Consider the following 21,335-nt stretch of genomic DNA (forward strand, 5'->3'; position numbering starts at 1 on the left):
GATTCTTCCTCATGGGTGATTTCTTTTATCTGTTTCCTTGCCCTAATTTTCCTTTCACTTCCTCTTGCTCTTTAAGTTCTTGTGCAGTTGTGGGCGGGTTTAGACGGATTGAACACACGCGACCACTTGCCGGTTTTCCACTGTTTTAGTCCTCCTCTTGGGGTCCAGAAGTCTCTCGCTGACTCCCTGTATCTTCATAGGAGTGATGATAGGCAGTTCCCACCAGCCAGAGATGCCTGGAGTCCTATCTCCCCAGACTCACGGTGCCCAGATGCAAGGAAGCTGTTACTCGGCTGCCATCTTGCTCCGCCTCCGTCATTTAGATTTTTCAAGTCAGTGACTCATATCCACAGTTCCCCAAACCTGTGTTCTTTCTGGAATGCCTCTTTTCAACCAGCAGGAGCTTGTTTCATCAGCAAGACCTGATTTTTGGAACCAGAAATTTGTGAAACTCTAGTTGTGAATGTGTAACTCTAGTTAGCCTTGGTATGTCACCACATTTCTCTAAGGCTTCCAACAATAAACAAGACGTGCATCACCAGTCTCAGAGGAAAAAAAAAAGAAGTGCTAGTCAAATAACTCAGAGATAATACCTCTGAAAAAGTTCCTGCTCCAAAGAATATAATCAAAAGAAGCATATATTATAGATGACAGAATTTGGGGTCTTTTTTTCCCTTTTCTTGAGTTTTAAGTGTGTTCTCATAAATAACAACAGAGCAATAAGAGCAGAATAAAAAAGAAAGAAAATCTCCTGCCAACTCATCTTTCTAATACATGAAGGACTTTTTTCTAGTTTCTGTTCATTCATACACATATATATCTCTATGACCTAATTTTTAATCTATGTGACCTGGAGGCTGTCAGGCCTATTGTTCCAATGGAGTGTCTGCCATTCTTTATAAATAGAGTAGGAAGAAATCATAGCCCCCTGCTCTGAGGCCTTACACATGTATACATGAGATCTGGGAAGTTGGGAAGAGCCTAAATCAGACTAGAGGAAGCTGAGAGATGAGGTCCATGACTCAGCCAAAGGGATGCCTCATTCAGCTTGATACAGGACCCAGAGATCCAAAGTCCCATCACTGACTCCAGAACAGAAGTTTGCCCCACAAGACCTCTCCCCACATTTCAAGGACAGCTAGAATCTTTATGTTAATGATCATATCAAGTCCATACTCCCTCCCAAACTATCTAGGCCCCGCATTGTCTGGTCCTGGGAGAAGAAAGTAGTATCAGATAAATATTGAGAGAAAATCCTAATAGTATTAGAGACAGAGAGAAAGGCATTAATTCTTTCCTGTGGTGATTTCAATCCCAAAAGACCCACCAACACCAAAAGTCAACAAGAAACTACATCTCTTCATAAAACCTCAGCCTCTTCCCCAGCCCTTCCATACTCACGATTGGCAAAACCCTTAAGGAAGATGACTCCCGTAGCAATCCTGGGCTCATTGCTTCTGACTGACCCACCCTGTTTCTTCACCTTGACTTGCAACAGGCAAGCCATTCATTGACCACAGGGGCTTGAGATTCCCTGCTAAGCCAAGCTCTAACAGGCTTTCAAACAATAGGAACTGGAACCCCTTTCGGTCAAGAACAGTGGACGGCAGTGGCTGTTCACAATGACTTCTTATGGAGTAGTATTATTACAGTAATAACAATGGCTGACACTATGCCAGAAACAGTGCTGAACTCTGTACAGGAAACATCTCATTTAATCTTCACAATAATCCTTGAGGTAGGAATTATTAATATTATTATTATTATTATTATTATTTTGCAGTTGTTTTGGGCCAGGGCTGGGTTTGAACCCACCACCTCTGGTATATGGGGCCGGCACCCTATTCCTTTGAGCCACAGGCACCGCCCTGAGGTAGGAATTATTGTCTTTTCTTTTCCAGAAGGGGAAACTGAAACTTATATGTCATACATATATCTCAATTAGCTTATATTGGATCCCCATATACAGGGCCAGGAGCATTGGCTCATGCCTGTAATCCTAGCACTCTTGGAGGCCGAGGCAGGTGGATTGCTTGAGCTCAGGAGTTCCAGACCAGCCCGAGCAAGAGTGAGACCTCGACTCTAAAAAATAGCTGGGCGTTGTAGTAGGTGCCTGTAGCCCCAACTACTCAGCAGGCTGAGGCAAGAGGATTGCTTGAGCCCAACGGTTTGAGGTTGCTGTGAGCTATGACGCTACGGCACTCTACCCAGGGTGACCAAGTAAGACTGTCTCAAAAAAAAAAAAGAAAGAAAAAAAGATCCCCCTATAGTTAGAAAGTGGCAAAGCTGACATTTGAATACAGCAAGCAAAGGAGCTTGGATGTAAGGAGACTGTTCGTTCCTGATGGCGAGACTGACTAATGCAGGAGACGCTTCATAGTTTGCCTTGAGCTCACAGGCTCTTGGGTCCTGAGCAAGGCCTCCTAAGTGCTGCATTTCATCTCATGTACCCTGACTGTGGCTTCAGTCTCCTGCTTGCTCCTCATGCCAGACAGAAATGCCCTGGCAGAGAAAACAACCTCAAACCTAGTGCAGTTATCAGTCATGGACAGAAAGAGGAACTAAGACTCCAGGTCCCCCTGGAGCAAGTTCATGACCCTATCTTGGTGCCAGGACAGGGTTTTAGATGTCCCAATCAACTGAGATCAGAGAAGAACAGCAGCCACTTTAGCGAGGCAGCTCCAGAAATAGTACAAAAGTCCATACATTGGGTAACATACTTTCTTGGGCATAAGAAAATTGTTGTTTCCTTTATAGGCAATGAATGGTTCCATTGCAAATGATGGAAAAAACAGGCTGTTTGTGGGGAGGAAAACACAGGGATAAGGAATGTGCAGAGAGGAAACAACAGGAGAAATAACAGCAACCAAGCAGAGAAAAAACAAAAGAGAGGCCTTGTCTGGCCTCGCCCCATGCCCTGACACTCTCCTGTTCATCAGCACAGCCATTACCGAAGCCTGAACTTAGCGCCAGCACCAGGAAGGAGTTCTGATAGCATCTCACACACACTGACCCGTCCCTGCAGCTACACCCCCGCTCATCCTTTTCTTTCTTTCCTGCTCTTCCTTCCCCGTTCTGCCACTCTCCTTCTCTTTCCCATCTCTCCATCATTTACTTTGTTGTCTGTTTTCTTACCCTGTAAATGTTCTACTCTGCTGGCCTTGGCTCTGCATGTGAGTCATTACTATGTTGTTGTATTTAGGAAACGACCTAAGTGAGCAGAAGCAATCCTAAGCATGCAGTGTCCCTATTCTCACTGAGGTCAAGTCCTATGGGTCAGTACCTGACAGCATTCTAATACTTTCTTTTCTGTTTTTTCTCTTTCTTTCTTTCTTAATTACTTTCTCTCTCTCTCTCTCTCTCTCTCTCTCTCTTTCTTTTTTGCTGAAAAAGAGTCTCAAGCTGTTGCCCTGGGTAGAGTGTTATAGTTTCATAGCTCACAGAAACCTCCAACTCTTGGGCTCATGCAATCCTCTTGCCTCAGTTTTCTATTTTAGTAGAGATGGCATCTCACTTTTGCTCAGGCTGGTCTTGAACCTGTGAGCTCAAGCAATCCACCCACCTTGGCCTCCCAGAGTGCTAGGATTACAGGTGTGAGCCACTGCACTAGGCTCATTCTAATACTTTGAATGCTATAACTCTATTCTGAGTTCTTACCTACTCTACCGAAGACCCTGTGGCAGCCTTTGACTTGTATGTGTAACATTTCGCAGTTCCACTGATGCAGGAGAAAGATGTTTCCATGCTATGAAGACTGTGTGATTCAGTTCCTCCTGAGACCCAGGGTAGTGTTTTGATACTTTGTGTTTATTGAAATTGTACGCTGTTGTGGCTCAGTGCCTGTGGCGCTAAGGCGCCAGCCACATACACCTGAGCTGGCGGGTTCAAATCCAGCCAGGGCCTGCCAAGCAACAATGATGGCTACAACCCAAAAATAAATAGCTGGGCGTTGTGGCGGGTGCCTGTAGTCCCAGTTACTTGGGAGGCAGAGGCAGGAGAATTGCTTGAGCCCAGGAGTTGGAGGTTGCTGTGAGCCGTGATGCCACGGCCCTCTACTCAGGGTGACAGCTTGAGGCTCTGTCTCAAAAAAAAAAAAAAGAAATTGTATGCTGTTGTGATGAGTTTGGACTGTTTCGAAAGCACTAAGGTATTCTTTTTGCTGCCAGAGGAAATCATGTTCTAAGGGAAATATACTGTGTTCAAAGGGAAAAGATTCAATCCTCTAATATAGAATGTTGCACAACATTAAGTTGTGAAAATTCACTCTCTAGCACAATGGTAAGTCATTTATTCATTCAACACATACTTAAATCTGTCAGAAGTGATATCTGTTATGCATAAAAATAAAACATGGTGAAGAAGAGAAAACGCAGAAGGGCTATTTTAGATAAGTTTGGTGAGGGATGATCTTCCTGAAAAAAGGAAAATTTAAACAGAGCCCTGAAAGAAGTGAGGTAATGAGCCATGCCGACATCTAAAAAGAATGATGTTCCAGGTAGAAAGAACAGCAAACACAGTGGCCTCGAGATGGAAATTAGCTTGGTCAGTATGAAGAAAAGCAGGAAGGCCAGTTGAGTTAGAATAGACTCGGGTGACCAGGCTGAGCAGAAGTGAAACCCCATCTCTACAAAAAATAGAAAAATTAGCCAGCCGTGGTGATACATCTGTGCTGTTCAGGAGGCTAAGGCAGAAAGATTGCTTGAGCCCAGATGTCTGAGGTTGCAGTGAGCTATGATGATGCCACTACACTCTAGCCAGAATGACAGTGTGACCGTCTGTCTCCAAAAAAAAAAAAAAAAAAAAAAATGGCAGAAGGAAAGCATCATCTGTGAATCCACATATGCAGAGCCTGGTAGGCTCAAGTCCATAGTTTGGGTTTTGTTTATCGTAAATGTAATGAGAAATCATCAGATGATTTGAACAGGAGAATGACATGATCTGATTTGTGTTTTAGAAAGATGACTTTGGCCTCTGATTAAATAATAGAGTAGAGCAGGCATAGACGCAGGAAAGCAAGTTAGAAGCAAAGTAAGTCAGTAGTCAAAGTGAGAGAGGATGGGAGCTCTAAGGTCTGGGATATATTTTTTCACTTGAGACACAAGGACATAATGATGATTTGGATGTAAGGAAAAGAGAAGATTCAAGATCACCCCTAGGGTTTTAGCCTGAGAAATGGGTAGATAATAGAGCCATTTACTGAGATTGGAACATTTTGTTAAGCAGGTAATAAATCCAGGGTTCAGTTTTGGACATAGTAAGTTTGAGACAGTCTAAGGCACCCGGGGTGGAGGTGCCAAGAGGCAGTTGCAAAGCAAGTCTGGAGCTCACTAAGAGGTGCTGTTTACTGAGACCCAAAAGGAATTCACTCCCTAGTCAAGGTGGAATTCTGCTCTCTGTTTCACTGGTAAGGGGGGAGGTGGATTAGATGAGATGTAAGGGATCACTTGATTTGTGCAGTTCATAATCATATCCTCCAAAAGTGATTCCTGAACAATTAAATTTTGACTTTTAAGAAGGGCCCTGACTAGTGAGCCCTTAAATATTGCCCCTAACCTAGGCAGAAAAAGTCTGCCAACAGAGGCAGCTGAGCGCGCAGAAATGCATGTTCCATAATACCTGCACATGGGCTTCAGCTGTATTAACCTCTTTCAGAGGATATGGTGAGTCATAGTAAGAGATGTGGAGCATGGATTCTAGATGAGGAAAGGCCACCTTGAAAAGGCACAGTATTCAAATGCTGCTGGATGGAAGCCCAGAATTTATGCCACAGGGTCACATCACCTGATACCAGATGATCTAGATTATTCATAGGACATTGAGATCCAAGAGTTGCATCAGATTCAGAAGATTGAGGATATGTGCCTTGGGACACTTAGAGTATGTAACAGGATAAACAAACGAATGAAGCACAGCAGCATATTTCAATAATCAGTAAAGGCTTTGCACACAATGTTTTTCCACCAGATGTTTTGCCAGAAATTCCAAATAAGCCAGGATTCCTTCAACATTATGACCAGGTAATGTTTTTCAGAATGTTAAACAGTTGTTGACTTCAGAGCCTGTGCTAATTTATTATCACTGTTACCCTGGGTGCTTCTCTGTACATTGCTGGGACTGTTCAGGCCCTGATGTCACATGCCTAAGATACAGGTTGTACCTAAGAAGAATGTTCCTTATTGTATGGAACGACAAAATACTTGACCAGGAAATCCTGACTAGTACTGCAGGAATTATTCTTTCTGATCAAACTTTGACAGTTTAAACTCACCACAGGGCCAGAGGGGGTTGGCGCATGCCTGTAATTCTAGCACTCTGGGAGGCCAAGGCGGATGGATCGCCTGAGCTCACAGGTTTAAGACCAGCCTGTGCAAGAGGGAGACCCTGTCTCTAAAAATAGCTGGGTGATGTGCTGGGCCCCTGTAGTCCCAGCCACTTGGGAGGCTGAGGCAAGAAAATCACTTGAGCCCAAGAGTCTGAGGTTGCTGTGAGCTGTGATCCCATGGCATTCTACCAAGGGTGACAATGTCAGTCAAACTCTGTCTCAAAAAACAAACAAACAAAAAAACCTCACCACAGGCTTTGGGTGGGGGATGACTCTCTTCTAAAGAGTAAATGTAGTCTCTTAATTATGTTCTTTCTCACCTCTCTGCCACAATCATGACACTTGTAACATATAGGTGTTGTCACACTTGGCCTTGTTGATGCTCAACATCACTCCCCATCTGGGTATCAGCTGATGGCACCACCAAGTCCTCCAGCATTATGGGCACACCATTTTCATCATATTGAATAAAAAGGCTCTGAGCACCTTCTCTCATCAATCCTCTTCCCCAGGGCCTCTCAGGGATTCCATTTCTCCAAATCACTTCTGATTCTGATGTCCTGCTCCTGCTGATTTCTGGGTCTTTGCTTGGGGTCTCCTCCTCTGTATGTGTCCCCCCTTTCTACAGGACATTACCTCATATTGGATATAGCTGATCCTTTGACTCCCCAAAATACTATTGAAAAAGCAATATCAAAACATTTAGAGACAAACTGAATGTGTTCTCTTGCAGCACAGGAGAGCGAAGAATTTAAAATCGAGCAGTTCAGTACATTCCATTGGCCATTTCTCTCCAGTCATTGTTATTCCTCACTTGTTTTTTCCTCTCCTAATTTTCCTTAGAACTCAAATATTCTCCCACTCTATTATGTGGAGCTCAGTACCTTTTGCTTCTACCCCAAACTCAGCTACTGGCCTACTTTTATATATATTAAAATGACCTTTGTTTTTTTTTTTTTTGAGACAAAGTTTCACACTATTGCCCTTGGTAGAGTGCTGTAGTGTCATAGCTCACAGCAACCTCAAACTCTTGAGCTCAAGAGATTCTCCTGCCTCAGCCTCCTGAGTAGCTGGGACTACAGGCACCTGCCACAATGCCTGGCTGTTTTTTAAAGACAGGATCTCACTCTTGCTCAGGCTGGTCTTGAACTCCTGAGCTCAGACAATCCACCAGCGTTGGCCTCCCAAAGTGCTGGGATTATAGGAGTGAGCCATTGCACCTGGCCCTAAAATGACCTCGTAAATAGTAGTTTACTTTGGAATACTGCACTTGAACAGCACAAAGCACCTTGGAGACTTTACAACTTGTCTTTGCTTTTACAGGATCAAATTACCAGGCAGGGTTCTCAAACCCTCCTTTTTCAGTCGCCAACATGGGTGTCATCTGGGAACTTGGCAGAATTGCAAGGTCTCAGGTCTCATCACAGACCTCTTGATTGTGAAGCCCATCCAACAAGCCCTCTGGATGATTCTAACACATGTGAAAGTTTGAGAACCCCGTCTTAGGCAAGATTTGCACATATGTATTTATAACATGCATATTTATAAATGCACACATACACAGATGTACTCCATTTTCAATGGTTGTATGAATTTAATGATTCTATACTGATGGACAATTAGGTTGGTTCCAGTGTTAATATATGAACAAACACTAGAAGAATACGTGGAAAAATAAAAACAATTATGAGAAGATCTAGCTAATTTCGATGAACATTTTTCTTTACAGATTCCTTTAACTTGATAATATTGTTTAAATAACAAATACCAATTGGAAGACAGAGCAATGGAGTGGGGGAGGGGTTCTCCACAGAGGGTAAAGGGAGCCCACTGCTGAAGTTGGAATATCCCTGAGTCCAAAGACAAACCTGCATACTTCCGTGTGTCTTGAACAGTGCCTGGCATAGAGTAGGCATCTAGAAAATACTAAATGGATAAATAGATTAATTAAGTGCTGCTGAGGCTGCAGCTCTGATGTCTGGATTTGCTCTGGGACTTAAGACTTTTGATCGGTGGCTGTGGCCCTAGTTTGTGCCCAGCTTCATCTGCTTTAGGGAGAGAGCTCACGGCAGCCATGCAGTAAAGAGCCAGGTAGGTATTTCAGCATAAATCTTTGTTCCTTTCTTCCAAAAGACCCTACCTATGAGTCTTCACTAGGCAGGGTCAACAGTCTGGTTCTCCACCAGCTGAGTAATAGAAAATACTAAGGAAGTATCATTAATTTTTATTTAGTATAGTAATTACCATTATTCAAACTAAACTCCATTGCCCTGGGTAGAGTGCCATGACATCATGATAGCTCACAGCAACCTCAAACTCTTGGGCTCAAGCCATCCTCTGGCTTCAGCCACCCGAGTAGCTGGAAATACAGTCACCCACCACTACAATGCCCAGCTATTTTTTTTTTTTCTATTTTTAGTAGATATGGGGTCTTGCTCTTGCTCAGGCTGGTCTTGAACTCTTGAGCTCAAGCAAGCCAACTGCCTTGGCCTCCTAGAGTGCTAGCCACCATGCCGGCCTAGATATATGTTTTTAAAAATTCTAGGATTTGCTTCAAAATCATCTGGATGGAGGAGGAGAATGGGGGGGGTATAGGTGAAATAAGACAGGTCATTAGTTAATAATTGCTGAGGCTAGGGGATGAGTACATGGGGCTCGTAATGAATATACTGAACATATATACTTTATGAAGGATAGAATAGTGAATATATTATTCTCCCTTTTTAAAAAACGTCTTCAAACCCTCCTTTGGGAGGTGCTCTCCCAATGACATAGCGTGGCCGTCTTACCTGCCATCAACTCCCAGGTGCATGTCTCTTGTTCCCTGTGGTTGCAGTAGAAGAGCACTCATTGGATCCCAGTCCTTCTTATTTAATGCCACCAATCATCTCTTCTCTCTCTTGTATTGATCTCTACCTCTTTTCTGGAGTATTTTGCTCAGTATTTAAACATGACTTAATTCTCTTCCATATAAAAAAAAAATCAAACAAATACCCCAGCTCAGACACTTCCTCCAGCAATTGTTGGTTTTTCTCTTCTCTAAAACAGCCAAACTTATCAAAAGAGTTGCCTATTTTTAACTTTATATTTCTTTGTTTCTCCCTCCATCCACTCCAGTCTGGCTTTTGTCCTCATTTTTCAACCTTAATGGTTGATGTCACAAAGTTCAATGTGTATATTTCAGTTGTGAAAAGGCAGCCCCAGCCCATGTACTCCTCCTCAGAGAGACTCTTATATCCACAACTTACTGACTTCTCCATTTGAGCATTCTGTGGTTGCCCCAGACTTAGTACTGTATGTCCCAAACAGAACTCATTGTCTTCCTCCAAAATTGGCTCTCCAATTTTGGCGAATCACCAATTGTCCAAAGAAGAAACACCTGACCAATACATCATTTTGTTTTAGACAGCTTTACTGAGGTATAACTGGCATAGTACACGTATTTACTAATCTGCTTTTTGGTCAATAGATTAGTTTGCAGGTTTTAGGATTTTATGTAAATGAGATTGTAAACCATTTACTCTTTCTTGTCTGGTTCCTTATACTAAGTATAATTATTCTGAGCTTCATTAATGTTGGCGTATGAATCAATAGTTCACTTCTTTTGATTGGTGAGTAGCATGCCATTGTATGGACATGCCATAATTTTTTGTTCACTTGCCTGTTTGATGGCCAGTTTGGTTGTTTCTAGTTTTTGGCTATTGCCAATAAAACTGCATTTGTATATAAGGCTTTTTGTATACATATGCTTTCCTTTCTCTTATTTAAATTTCTAGGAGGGAAATGTCTGCGTCATACTGTAGGTGTGAATTTATATTAACTTTTAAAAAATATTCTGGGCATTATTTTCAACCTCTGTAGCAGTTGTGGTTGGCTGCCTTCTCAACATCCATCTTGTATTCCACTACTTTTCACAGCTGAAAAGATGACATTTGCTTTTCCAGAACCCTTTGCATATGTGCCAGGAAATGTAGCTCCATCTGGCTATGAAGACCTGAAGAGAGGTTGGCCGGGAGTGAGAGGAAGGGGAGAAGGTTCTGGAAAGCAACAAAGGGGTCTAACAGAAGGATTCCCTGGTGCTCCTCTGATGCTGCTCCACCTTGTAGAGGATGATGTCCAGGAACCAAGGGGACATTCCTGCACAAAGATTGCGGCCCCCTTCCACATCCTTCTCCAAGTGCCCAGGACACCAAATTCCTTAGGTTCATGGCCCAGAGCCTCCTCAGAGCCTGCAGAGGGCCTCTTCCTGTGTGTACCTCAAGGTGGTCCATGTTGCTGCCATGCTCATCCCTAGAAGCCAGGAGTGGCTGATTACAGGGGGAGATGTGTGGGGTATCCACACACGTATGTGTGAGGTCCTGAATGTGGCATCATGTGGAGAGAGTTGGGAGAGCCTCATATGTACTCTTCTCTGGAGAAGGTTAGTAGGACAACAGGGTCTGCTTATGACATGGGAACATGTACCAGACATTCTGAGTCTACAACGGGTACAGTACCACCATGCTGAGTGTGGTCCTTGGTGGCACCTTGGAGTCCCCAAACCTTCCCTTCAAGCCACCTTGCCTCTGGTTTATGTCATTTTTAGTTGAGTCCTCTAATCCTTGTGATGCAAATCACCTGCATTCCTTCTTTGTCACTTCTTTTGCTCATTCGCTAAGTTCTTTTACTCCTATTTCCTTAATAGTTCTCCAATCTGTCCACTTCTCTCAATCCCTCTCCCTCTGGCCTGGGGGAGGCCACTGTTATCTTCACCTGGATGATGCAGATTCTGACTCATAGTGCAGACCTGGATGCACTGGGGTCAAATCTCAGCTTGCTCCATGTGAACTTAGTGACTTCTCTGCACCTACATGAAAAGTACCTATGCCTACATGAGGTTGTTGTGAAGGCTAAATGCAATAAAATATGTGCAGCATTTAGCACATTTAGTTCCTGGTTTTAAAAAAGGTTCATTTTCTTTTCTTTTTTCTAGCACCCATGTAATCACTGGCATAGCTTCCTTTCTGTTTAGAAAACTTTTCCCAGACATCTCCCACTGATTAAATCCTACTTGTTTTAAAATTTCAGTTGAGGTGCCAGCCCCTTGAGGAAGGATTCCTTGACTGACCCATGGTTTACTCCCCCTCCCAGGGATCAGCACCTTCTCTGTGCTGAAGCACGGTGTCACTGTGCTTACACCACCTTACAGGCTCTTCTTCTTTTGCTTACTGTTTTGCTTCTGAATCCTACACTAATTGATGCTGAACTCTTTAGGGACAGGGATGATGTCTTGGGCCTTGAAAAAAAGTTTATTGGGGTGATGTACTAGGAGAAGGTAAGTGCTAATTAAAACTAGGAGTCTGGCATTCTGTAGGATTTCAACAACATGACACTCTAGAAAAGGCAAAACTGTAGAGAAAGAAAAACAATCAGTGGTTGCCAGCAGTTTGAGGGGAGGAAGGGATGAATAGGTGGAGCACTAGGAATTTTTAGGGCAATGAAACTGTTCCATGTGATACTAGAATGGTGGGTACATGTCATTATGTATTTGTCCCATAGGACATATAACAATGAAGCCGAAGTAAACTGGCTTTGAGTGATAATGATGTGTCTGAGGTGTCGATATAGTTACATCTATTTTTTGTTTGTTTGTTTTGTTTTTGGCTGAGGCTGGGTTTGAACCCGCCACCTCCAGCATATGGGGCTGGCGCCCTACTCCTTTGAGCCACAGGTGCCACCGCCGATGTAGTTACATCTATTGTAGCAGTTTACTACTCTGATGATACTGAGATAGTGGGGGAGGTTGTGCATATGGGAAGTGGGGAAACAGGGTCCTGTGAGAAATCTCTGTACTTTCCATTCAGTTTTGCTGTAACCTAAAACTACTCTGAATATATGTACACATAATTTATAAGTACATATAAAGTATACCATCTAGGCTTGTGCAAGGACACTTTATGATGTTTGCACAAAATTGACAGACAAAATTGCCTAATAACATTTTTCAGAGCATATCCCTGTTAAATGACGCATGACACAGAAGGTGCCAAAAAAATGCATACACATTAAAAAAACTCTACTAAAATTGTAACACTCAAGTCACACTTGACTTCTGCAATTGCAAGAGAGACAAGATATAATATGCAAGATAATAAACATTTATCAGTGTGTATTTTAGACGTAAGTGCCTCTGCACAACCCGCTGACATGAGACACAATTTGACCCTCCTTCTCCTCCTATGTGATAGGTGTGGAGGATGTGGCTATGACAAAATCAACCCTGCCTTGGTGGTGGCAGACATTAAGCAAATAATTATACAGTAATAATAAAAATTATTATTATTATTATCACACATTTGCCTTTATGAAGTGCACAGTTTCTTCTGTGAGAAAGTAAAACTTAAGGTGATAGAAAGGCTCTTCACTGATCCTGTGGAGCAGCGTGAACAGTGTGTCCCAGGACTGCTAGGCAGAAAGGAGGGGAGGTGTGTGGTGTAGTGAGCCAAGGAGACAACAGGGAAGTGACAGAGGGCACACCATGTGGGGTTTGAAGCCATACTTAGGGTCGCAGGTTGTGTCCTAGGACAGAGGGAAGCCATTGAAAGAGTTTAAGCCGGAAAGTGATACAGTTGATTTAAATTTTTAAAAACATCTTTTGGCTGCGGTGTAAGAGAATGAATCAGAAGAGATACTCTGACAGTGGCTTGACCAGGAAGGTGAGTCCCTCACCGGTCCAGGTAAGGTAAAGGGCAAACGTGGAACACTTAGCTCCTGGGAAACGTATTCCATGAGGCTATGGGTGATGCCGACAGTGGGCAAAGAAGGAGGAAAAGGGTGTGGAAATGGCAGGAAATGTGAGCAGACAGTTCATGGGATCCACTGAATAAACTGACACACATCTTGATACACCATGCTTTTAACTTAAAGTTAAAATAAAGCTTAAAATGATAAGCATAAGCTGGGCATGGTGGCTCATGCCTGTAGTTCTAGCACTCTGGGAGGCCAAGGCAGGTGGATTGCGTGAGCTCACAGGTCTGAGACCAGCCTGAGCAAGAGTGAGACCCTGTCTCTAAAAACAGCTGGGCATTGTGGTGGGTGCCTATAGTCCCAGCTACTTGGGAGGCTGAGGCAAGAGAATCACTTGAGCCCGAGAGTTTGAGGCTGCCGTGAGCAAAAAATTAAAAACATAATTAAAAAAAAAGTATAGTTTATTGATCACCTTTATAAGAACTTCATAGCCTTCTGGTTAACATGCAGTGCCTAAGGTCAGCCCCACACCTCCTGAATGTACATTCTTTATCAACTCCAAGGTAATCCTTAAATATGTAGAGAACCTTGTCTTAAGGCTGGGGTAAGATGGGAGCCACTCATATTCAAAGGTAGGGCATTGGCCCCATATACTGAGGGTGCTGGGTTCAAACCCAGTCCCAGCCAAACTGCAACAACTACAACAAAAATAGCCAGGCATTGTGGCAGGCGCCTGTGGTCCTAGCTACTCGGGAGGCTGAGGCAAGAGAATCGCTCTAAGCCCAGGAGTTGGAGGTTGCTGTGAGCTGTGTCATGCCACGGCACTCTACCAAGGGCGATAAAGTGAGACTCTGTCTCTACAAAAAGAAAAAAAAAATTAATAGAGTGTTTTTCATATTGTGTTATAAACCTAAAGAATCTCCTGTTCTTCAGAAATTTCTCTGAAATATAAAAAGCTCCAGTTCAACTATTTAGTCTGCATACATTCCATTTCCTTAGGTCCTTATCGCAACTCATAAGGGCCTGAAAAACAATTTAAAAAGAGCTGCCTTTGTCAAAAAATCCTATCACAATAACTCTTAGAGAAAGGCCTTCCATGCTCAACCCTTCTCCAACCCCCGTCACCAACTAGGAAAAAAGCAGTTGAAGAATTTAAATCCATTATACATTCTTTCCATTCCCAGTTCTAGTTTTACTGAAATATTAAATCCTTTCCCCTTTCTACTAGTGTTGGTTAAATAGTGCAAGGAAAATGTGAAGTACAGTTGTGGCAAATAGATTTTTTTGCTTATGATTAGAAAGAAGCTAAAATGGAATTTGTCTAAAAATGTGTTTTTTGCTCTTTTAAGAAAAAGTTTTAAGAGCACTTACTGAGTATCCTGGGAAAACATCAGTGCATATTTTTAATGAATTTGCAACAGGCGAAAAGCTGATATTACAACACAAAATTATAAGTACCAATGTTTCACATGTGAAAAGATTTTACTGTAATCAAATGGTTCTGCAATAGCACTTCTTCAAATAGAAGCCTCTGCCCCTTAGCCGATCTCCTCCCACTATTAAAACATTTATTTACAGAGCAGAAGGATGATGAATGAGATAGAGCCAGATGAGGAGCAGTCTAACATGGTGAGAAAGCATTAGTGGCAATTTCATCATAAGTCACTAGGAAAAGAAAAAAAAAATGGATTCAAGGTGGATTCACCTACAGCCTTTAGGAAGCCGTGCTTTAGAAAGACAGACAACTATGCTCACTCAGTGACTCCTCCATTTTTTATTAAGATCAGCTATTGTATGTCAACTGGGGACATGCTGGCCAAGACAGACACAGTCCCTCCCTTAAGACAGAGCTCACAAACCACAGAGCCCAAGGCAGTTAATCACATTTGTTGTAAGTACAGTTCTATAATGGAAAAGTGCAAAATGATCTGAGAATGAACTTATCATCATTGCAGAAAGTCAGAGCTTCATCTTATATGAGGGGATAAACTTAAAAACTTTTTTCCAGGCTTCAACGTGGACTTCCTTCTTTGCTTTAGTTTTTGGAAAGTTGTTTGGGAGAGTAATTTTTTTCAAACGTGTATTGTGGCTGGTCTGAAGGTAGTGAGTTATCTCAATTGATTGTTCATAGTCAGTTACAGATGGAACATGTTCTACTCTTCCCCCAATTCTCACTACTGCACTTGACTAGTATTAAAAAAGAAACAAAGAAAACAAACAAGCTAACCAACAACCCCCTCCCCCACGTACTATGTGCCAAAGTATGGATGTAAAACTAAGATTGAGAGATGACTTCTTGCTTTCCAGTGACTTGGCATTGCTGGTATAATCTCCTTCAAAATCCTTACTTTCAGCAAGGAAATTCACACTTACTGAATGCTGACTCTTCTGGAAGAATTGCATCTATTTTACCCAGAAACCCTAAGACATGTGCCTTGTGGTGCTTGATTTGCAAATGAGAAAACTGCGGCCCAGAAAGATGAAATAATTCGTTTCAAGTCAGGAGAGCCTGTTCTTGCCACTATACTAAACCAGAAAATGGAGGAGGGGAGAGAGGGTGACAAAAGGCCAATTTCACTAACAGTTAGTCTATTGTTAGGGGATCTGATGGGGTTGAGCCAAACTAATTAGAGCCAACAAAATACTGCCTTTTCCAAAAGTAAATGCAGGGTCTATTGATGAAAGAACAACGGGGAGGTTCTCGAGAGAGAAATGGTGGTGAAGATTTCATGTGAACTGTAGTTTGTAATAAAATGAAATTGCACTAAAATGCATGAAAGAGACTCAGCATTGCACTTCAAGCACTTTACCAAGATGTTTGTTTTACCTTTAGCAAAGTTTGTAATAGATAACGAGGTAAGATTATAGAGAATTTATTTTGTGAAACAGAAGAAATTGCACAATGTCAATTTACACAACTGACTCAAAGCTTTTCATTCTAAGCAAGGAATGAGGGGGAAAAGGTAAAGTCTCTGGATCAGAGAATACATAGAAAATTAGAGTTAACCTAAATAGATAGGTTAACTGTGAAATCAAGATTTGCTTCTTTCAGGAGGATCAGTTAAGAATAGAAAGCAACAAGAACCAAGATTAGTAAATTCTAGGCTTCACTCTGCTTCATCTGCCCAGTGAGGACCAGATAGATGTTAGTTACTGAAAAGAGTCTGAAAACTTTATTAACAACTCAAAGCATATGCGCCGGCCCCATGTACCGAGGGTGGCAGGTTCAAACCCAGCCCCGGCCAAACTGCAACCAAAAAATAGCCGGGCGTTGTGGCGGGCGCCTGTAGTCCCAGTTGCTCGGGAGGCTGAGGCAAGAGAATCACTTAAGTCCAGGAGTTGGAGGTTGCTGTGAGCTGTGTGAGGCCACGGCACTCTACAGAGGGCCATAAAGTGAGACTCTGTCTCTACAAAAAAAACAAAACTCAAAGCAGTAGGTGAGGTCCACCATTTAATTCATTCTAAATCCAAACCCATCATGGGTAGGTGGTGGAGAGAGACTGAGATTTGCCTGGAGTTTTTATTTTCTACCAAATGATCACCCTATTACTTAATTTACTGGGTATTTATCAATAGAAGGACACATACGTACATATTTGTGTACATTTGTGTACAGAAGTGTATCTCATATATTACAAATATATCGTAGAAAAATGTATGTTTTTGCACTGTTATGTGCGAATGGTTGGCTTCTGTATACAAAAGAACATAGTTTTAGAGAGTCTTCAGTGATACTGTTCAGGTACTCTGGTTACAAGAAATTCTCTTCAGTCATAATTTTGGCTGAGAAGAAAGGGGCTACCAGCGGGATGGGAGAAAAGCCTGGCCTGCAGAACAAGGAAGTCTGGAGGGCCCATAGGATCATAACACTACTCAACCATTAGAAAAGGGCAATGATGTCTGGTGGTGCAAAGAGACCACGGAAAGACAGAGGAAGGGGTACGTCCCTAGTGTGCCCTAGTATGCGTCTCTCTCACCTCTGCTCTTTCTCAAGAGGAACCCACTTCCAATTTTGGAAGTGCTCTAAACATTTCTCCTTGTTCTTCCTAAATAAAATCTCTCTGTTACCCTGAAACTTGTGTGGGTTACTTTTGCTTGCTATCCACACTGCCTGTGCTGCTCCAGGTTCATTTTCAGTTTCCACTCACTTTTGCTTTCGGTTACCACCATGCCTCAGTTGAACTTTCTAGCTCAGCCAGTAATCGAAACAGGTCAACTGGTCAACTGGGTTGGGAAACTGGATCCCAACCCCCAACATTGGTAGAAAATTATCTTACAAAAGAATTCCTTTTTTACATTTAATGGTCCAGCGTTACCTCTTCTCTGTTCTTTTATTCTACTAACACCAGTGACCTGTCACTCTGTCCCATTCCTCCAATAAACCTTTCAGTCACTTCCTAACCCAAAGCAGATTTAAACACGCAGACCCTCCATCAAACAAAAGAATATTCTAGGAGGTCAGACAATTAAAGGAGAAAATGATTTGAGATTAAACTGTATATAGGACATAACCTACTTTGTTCGGTGCATTTAAGATAATTCAGTACCTTTATTTGCTAGATATCATGTCAAGTCTGTTTAGCCTCTAGCTCCTATCAGCTTGGATATGAATTCTAGCAATTCAACCAGAACAATAGAATCCTAGTTCAGTAAAACAATGTGCATATTCTTTTAAATATGCATGACATATTTGTGAATAAATTTAAATGAATTTGAGTTTGTACATTTAACATTCTCTTTTCTTTCCTCTCAACATGGGTTCTCTCGATTGTCTTTTCAATTCTCTTTCTACAAAAAGCAGGGAATGATAGCCGGGCATTGTGATGGGTGCCTGTAGTCCCAGCTACTCAGGAGGCTGAGGCAAGAGAATCACGTAAGCCCAAGAGTTTGAGATTGCTGTGAGCTGTGATGCCACTGCACTCTACACCTCTCAAGGGAGACTCTGTCTCAAAAAAAAAAAAGGCAGGGAATGAGTAGGAGGGGGAGAAAATTGATGATAGACTTTTAAATATTGTCAGCTCATAGAAAGAAAGCAGCATTCTACACGTAAAACTTCTCTATAACTTTTACATAAATGCCTGTGATTAAGAAGAGATGAGAATAATCAATCAGACTCTTTCTACTCAGTATGGAATGATACATTTATTTAAAATTATTTATTTACTGACATCTCCAGAAAGAATTTTAGGCAGCTTACAAAAATATATAAAATACCCATGACAGAGTTGGGTAAGACAAAGACATATGGTGAAAATAAAAGACAAGGCCAGCCAGAAGATTAGTACGCACCCCTCGAAGGCCTACCTACTTGCTAGAGGTGGGCCACAGAGATGGGTCTGAGCTTCCCGGCAGCTGAGGGGACCTGGTTAGGTACACTATTCACAGGATCTGTGAGATAGAAACAGGAGAAGCACAGCCGCCCAGGCCAGCCTGGTGAGTTGACACCTCACTTCAGACAGATGTGACAGAATGACTGAATGATCCTCGTCAACACTGGGACGAGTCAGTGATCCCAGGCCTGACATTCTACGCCATGGCAGCAGAGCTACAGTAACATTGGTGGGGAACATTTGCAAGGCAAGTTTCACCAAAACACAAAAGCAAACATAAAAAACAACTCTCCATAAACCCCCATAGGAAGCCCATCTATAAGCACTCTACTTCTGGTGAAGCTTCTTTGCCTGTCAAAGGTATACATGGTAGGTATCTGAATGAAATCGCTTAGAGATGTAGTTAAGTTGAAGCTAGTTGTATTTTGAGAGACAGACACCAAAATGGGCTGCTTCGGCCACAGAATAGATCACAGTTTATTTGTGAGTGTGACCCCTTTTACCATCCCACGACAGAATCAGTTATATGTGACCAAAGAAAACTTAATCTTCTCTCTTCCATCATTGACTTCCCAATATTTTAAGACTGGTACAGGAAGAGGTGTGCAGTTACTGGGTATGTTAGTGTTAAAGCTGTGTTCAAAAGAGATCCTATGTACAAATTATAGGCCTGAAGCCTGGAAAGACAAACAGCTGAGGAGGAGAGTTACAATCACAGGCATTGTGCTGGGCTCAATGCTATGTGTGACTTCTTGTGGTGGTTGGTATAACAGATTTTGTGGGGGTGCTATGAAAAAGCTTTTCATCCTCCAAAATAATTAAGGAGGCTGCTCTGGAACGCTGCATAACTCTGGGGAATTTGTGTGCTCTGGAAAAAAGACTGAAAATAGGACATTGAATAGGCTACGACTTAGGAAATGTTGAAGATTTTCTTAAATTCCACTTTAAGGAATTTGCAAAATCCTAGTCTATAATTTTAAACAATGGCATTCAAGTAGGATAGACAAATGCCTTTAAAATGTTTATTTAAAATGGTGGCAAGTGGAGATGAAGTCAGGAAAACCCTCGCACTGTGGGGCAGTAAACTAAAGGAATAGAAAAGAATTTTTCTTTTTACAAAATGCCAAAGACCTAACTAGAATATAACATTAGGTAAAAAAAGAAGCAGGAGTCAAAACTGAATATGCAACATTATGTCTATTTTAGTTGCTTATTTTGAATATGCTTTGGGAGAAGGATTCAAAAACGTCATTTCTTTATGGGTTTTTTTGTTTTTTACTTAATGTTTCCTGTATTTGTTTGTTTCAGCATGTATGTATGTGTTAGTGAACTTGTAGTACTTTTTCCTCCTGTGGTCAGGAGGCAAAGCATTGCTTTAAAAAATTCAAACAGATAATGTTCATGGTTATGTTTTTCTAGCAGTAAAAAATACCATCACTAACTTTAAAGCATCTTAAATTCTTTTTTTTTTTTGTAGAGACAGAGTCTCACTTTATCGCCCTTGGTAGAGTGTCATGGCATCACGGCTCACAGCAACCTCCAGCTCCTGGGCTTAGGTGATTCTCTTGCCTCAGCCTCCCCAGTAACTGGGACTACAGGCACCTGCCACAAAGCCCGGCTATTTTTTGTTACAGTTTGGCTGGGGCTGGGTTTGAACCCGCCACCCTCGGCAAATGGGGTTGGCGCCCTACTCACTGAGCCACAGGCGCCGCCCCAAAGCACCTTAAATTCTATCATGTGGTGTTCTAGGTTGTTTGGTTTCTTAGATGGGCTAAACCTAAATATGGTTTTATTGCAAAACAGATCCATTCTTTTGCAGTTCATTAAGCATTTGTCATATGACTTTTATTTAATAATCTACGTAATAGCCTTAAGTTCAAAATAATGTGAATAATAAAAGTCAAAACTTTGTCAATATTGACCAAAATGTATAAAAGTTAAAAAGGATTATAAATGTTTCACCAGTTTAGGTTAAGCTGTCTTTTATCAGATTAACTTTGATTTTAATTTTTTATGTCTCTACAACTTTACTGATATGTAGCAATGAACATTAGACTACATTCAGTAGTTTATATACTCAAAAATATTTGTGGAGGGTCTGTTATATGCAAGCCGCCATGTTGGTGTGGGAAGCAGTGTTGAGTAATAGTTAACTCCTTTTCTTTTTTTTTTTTTTTGGCTGGGGCTGGGTTTGAACCCGCCACCTCCGGCATATGGGACCGGTGCCCTACTCCTTGAGCCACAGGCACCACCCATAGTTAACTCCTTTTCCTCAAATCATAGGGCGTTAGATAGTTACTCAGCTGCTACTTAAAAACCTCTTAAATGGGAATTTGCCATTTACTGGTTAGCCCATTCCTCTGCCTGTAGCTGTAATTAAAAGAAATGTTTTCTCCTTATGGTCCACTTTCTCCCTCCCACTGAGTTCCAAGTCCTAACTTCTGGAGCAACACCATGCAGGACCAATTGCTCTTTCTCTGAATAAATTTTAAATATTTGAAAATATGTAGTAGCTATTTTGCCCTCTCTAAGTTTTCTCTTGTTTATGTTAAAAATAACAATTGTTGTAAATTTATTTGGAAGCAAGCTATAAGATTTTTATATAAATTCCTGCTAAATTTTACTTTATTGCTTCTATCAACTTGTTTACTTTATGGAGATATCCAAATATTTATTCTGGGATCCAGTGCATTAGATACCTCTTTAAGTGGCTTGGCGCCCATAGCTCAGAGGTTATGGCGCCACCACATACACTAGGGCTGGCGTGTTCAAGCCTAGCCTGGGCCTGCTAAACAACAATGAACCACAATTAAAAAAAAAAAAAAAAAAGCCAAGCATTGTGGCGGGCGCCTGTAGTCCCAGCTGCTTGGCAGGCTGAGGCAGGAGAATCACTTAAGCCTGAGAGTTTGAGGTTGCTGTGAGCTGTGATGCCACTGTACTCTACTGAGGGCGACATA

This window comes from Nycticebus coucang, chromosome 6 (assembly GCF_027406575.1).
Source record: "Nycticebus coucang isolate mNycCou1 chromosome 6, mNycCou1.pri, whole genome shotgun sequence".
NCBI lineage: Eukaryota > Metazoa > Chordata > Mammalia > Primates > Lorisidae > Nycticebus > Nycticebus coucang.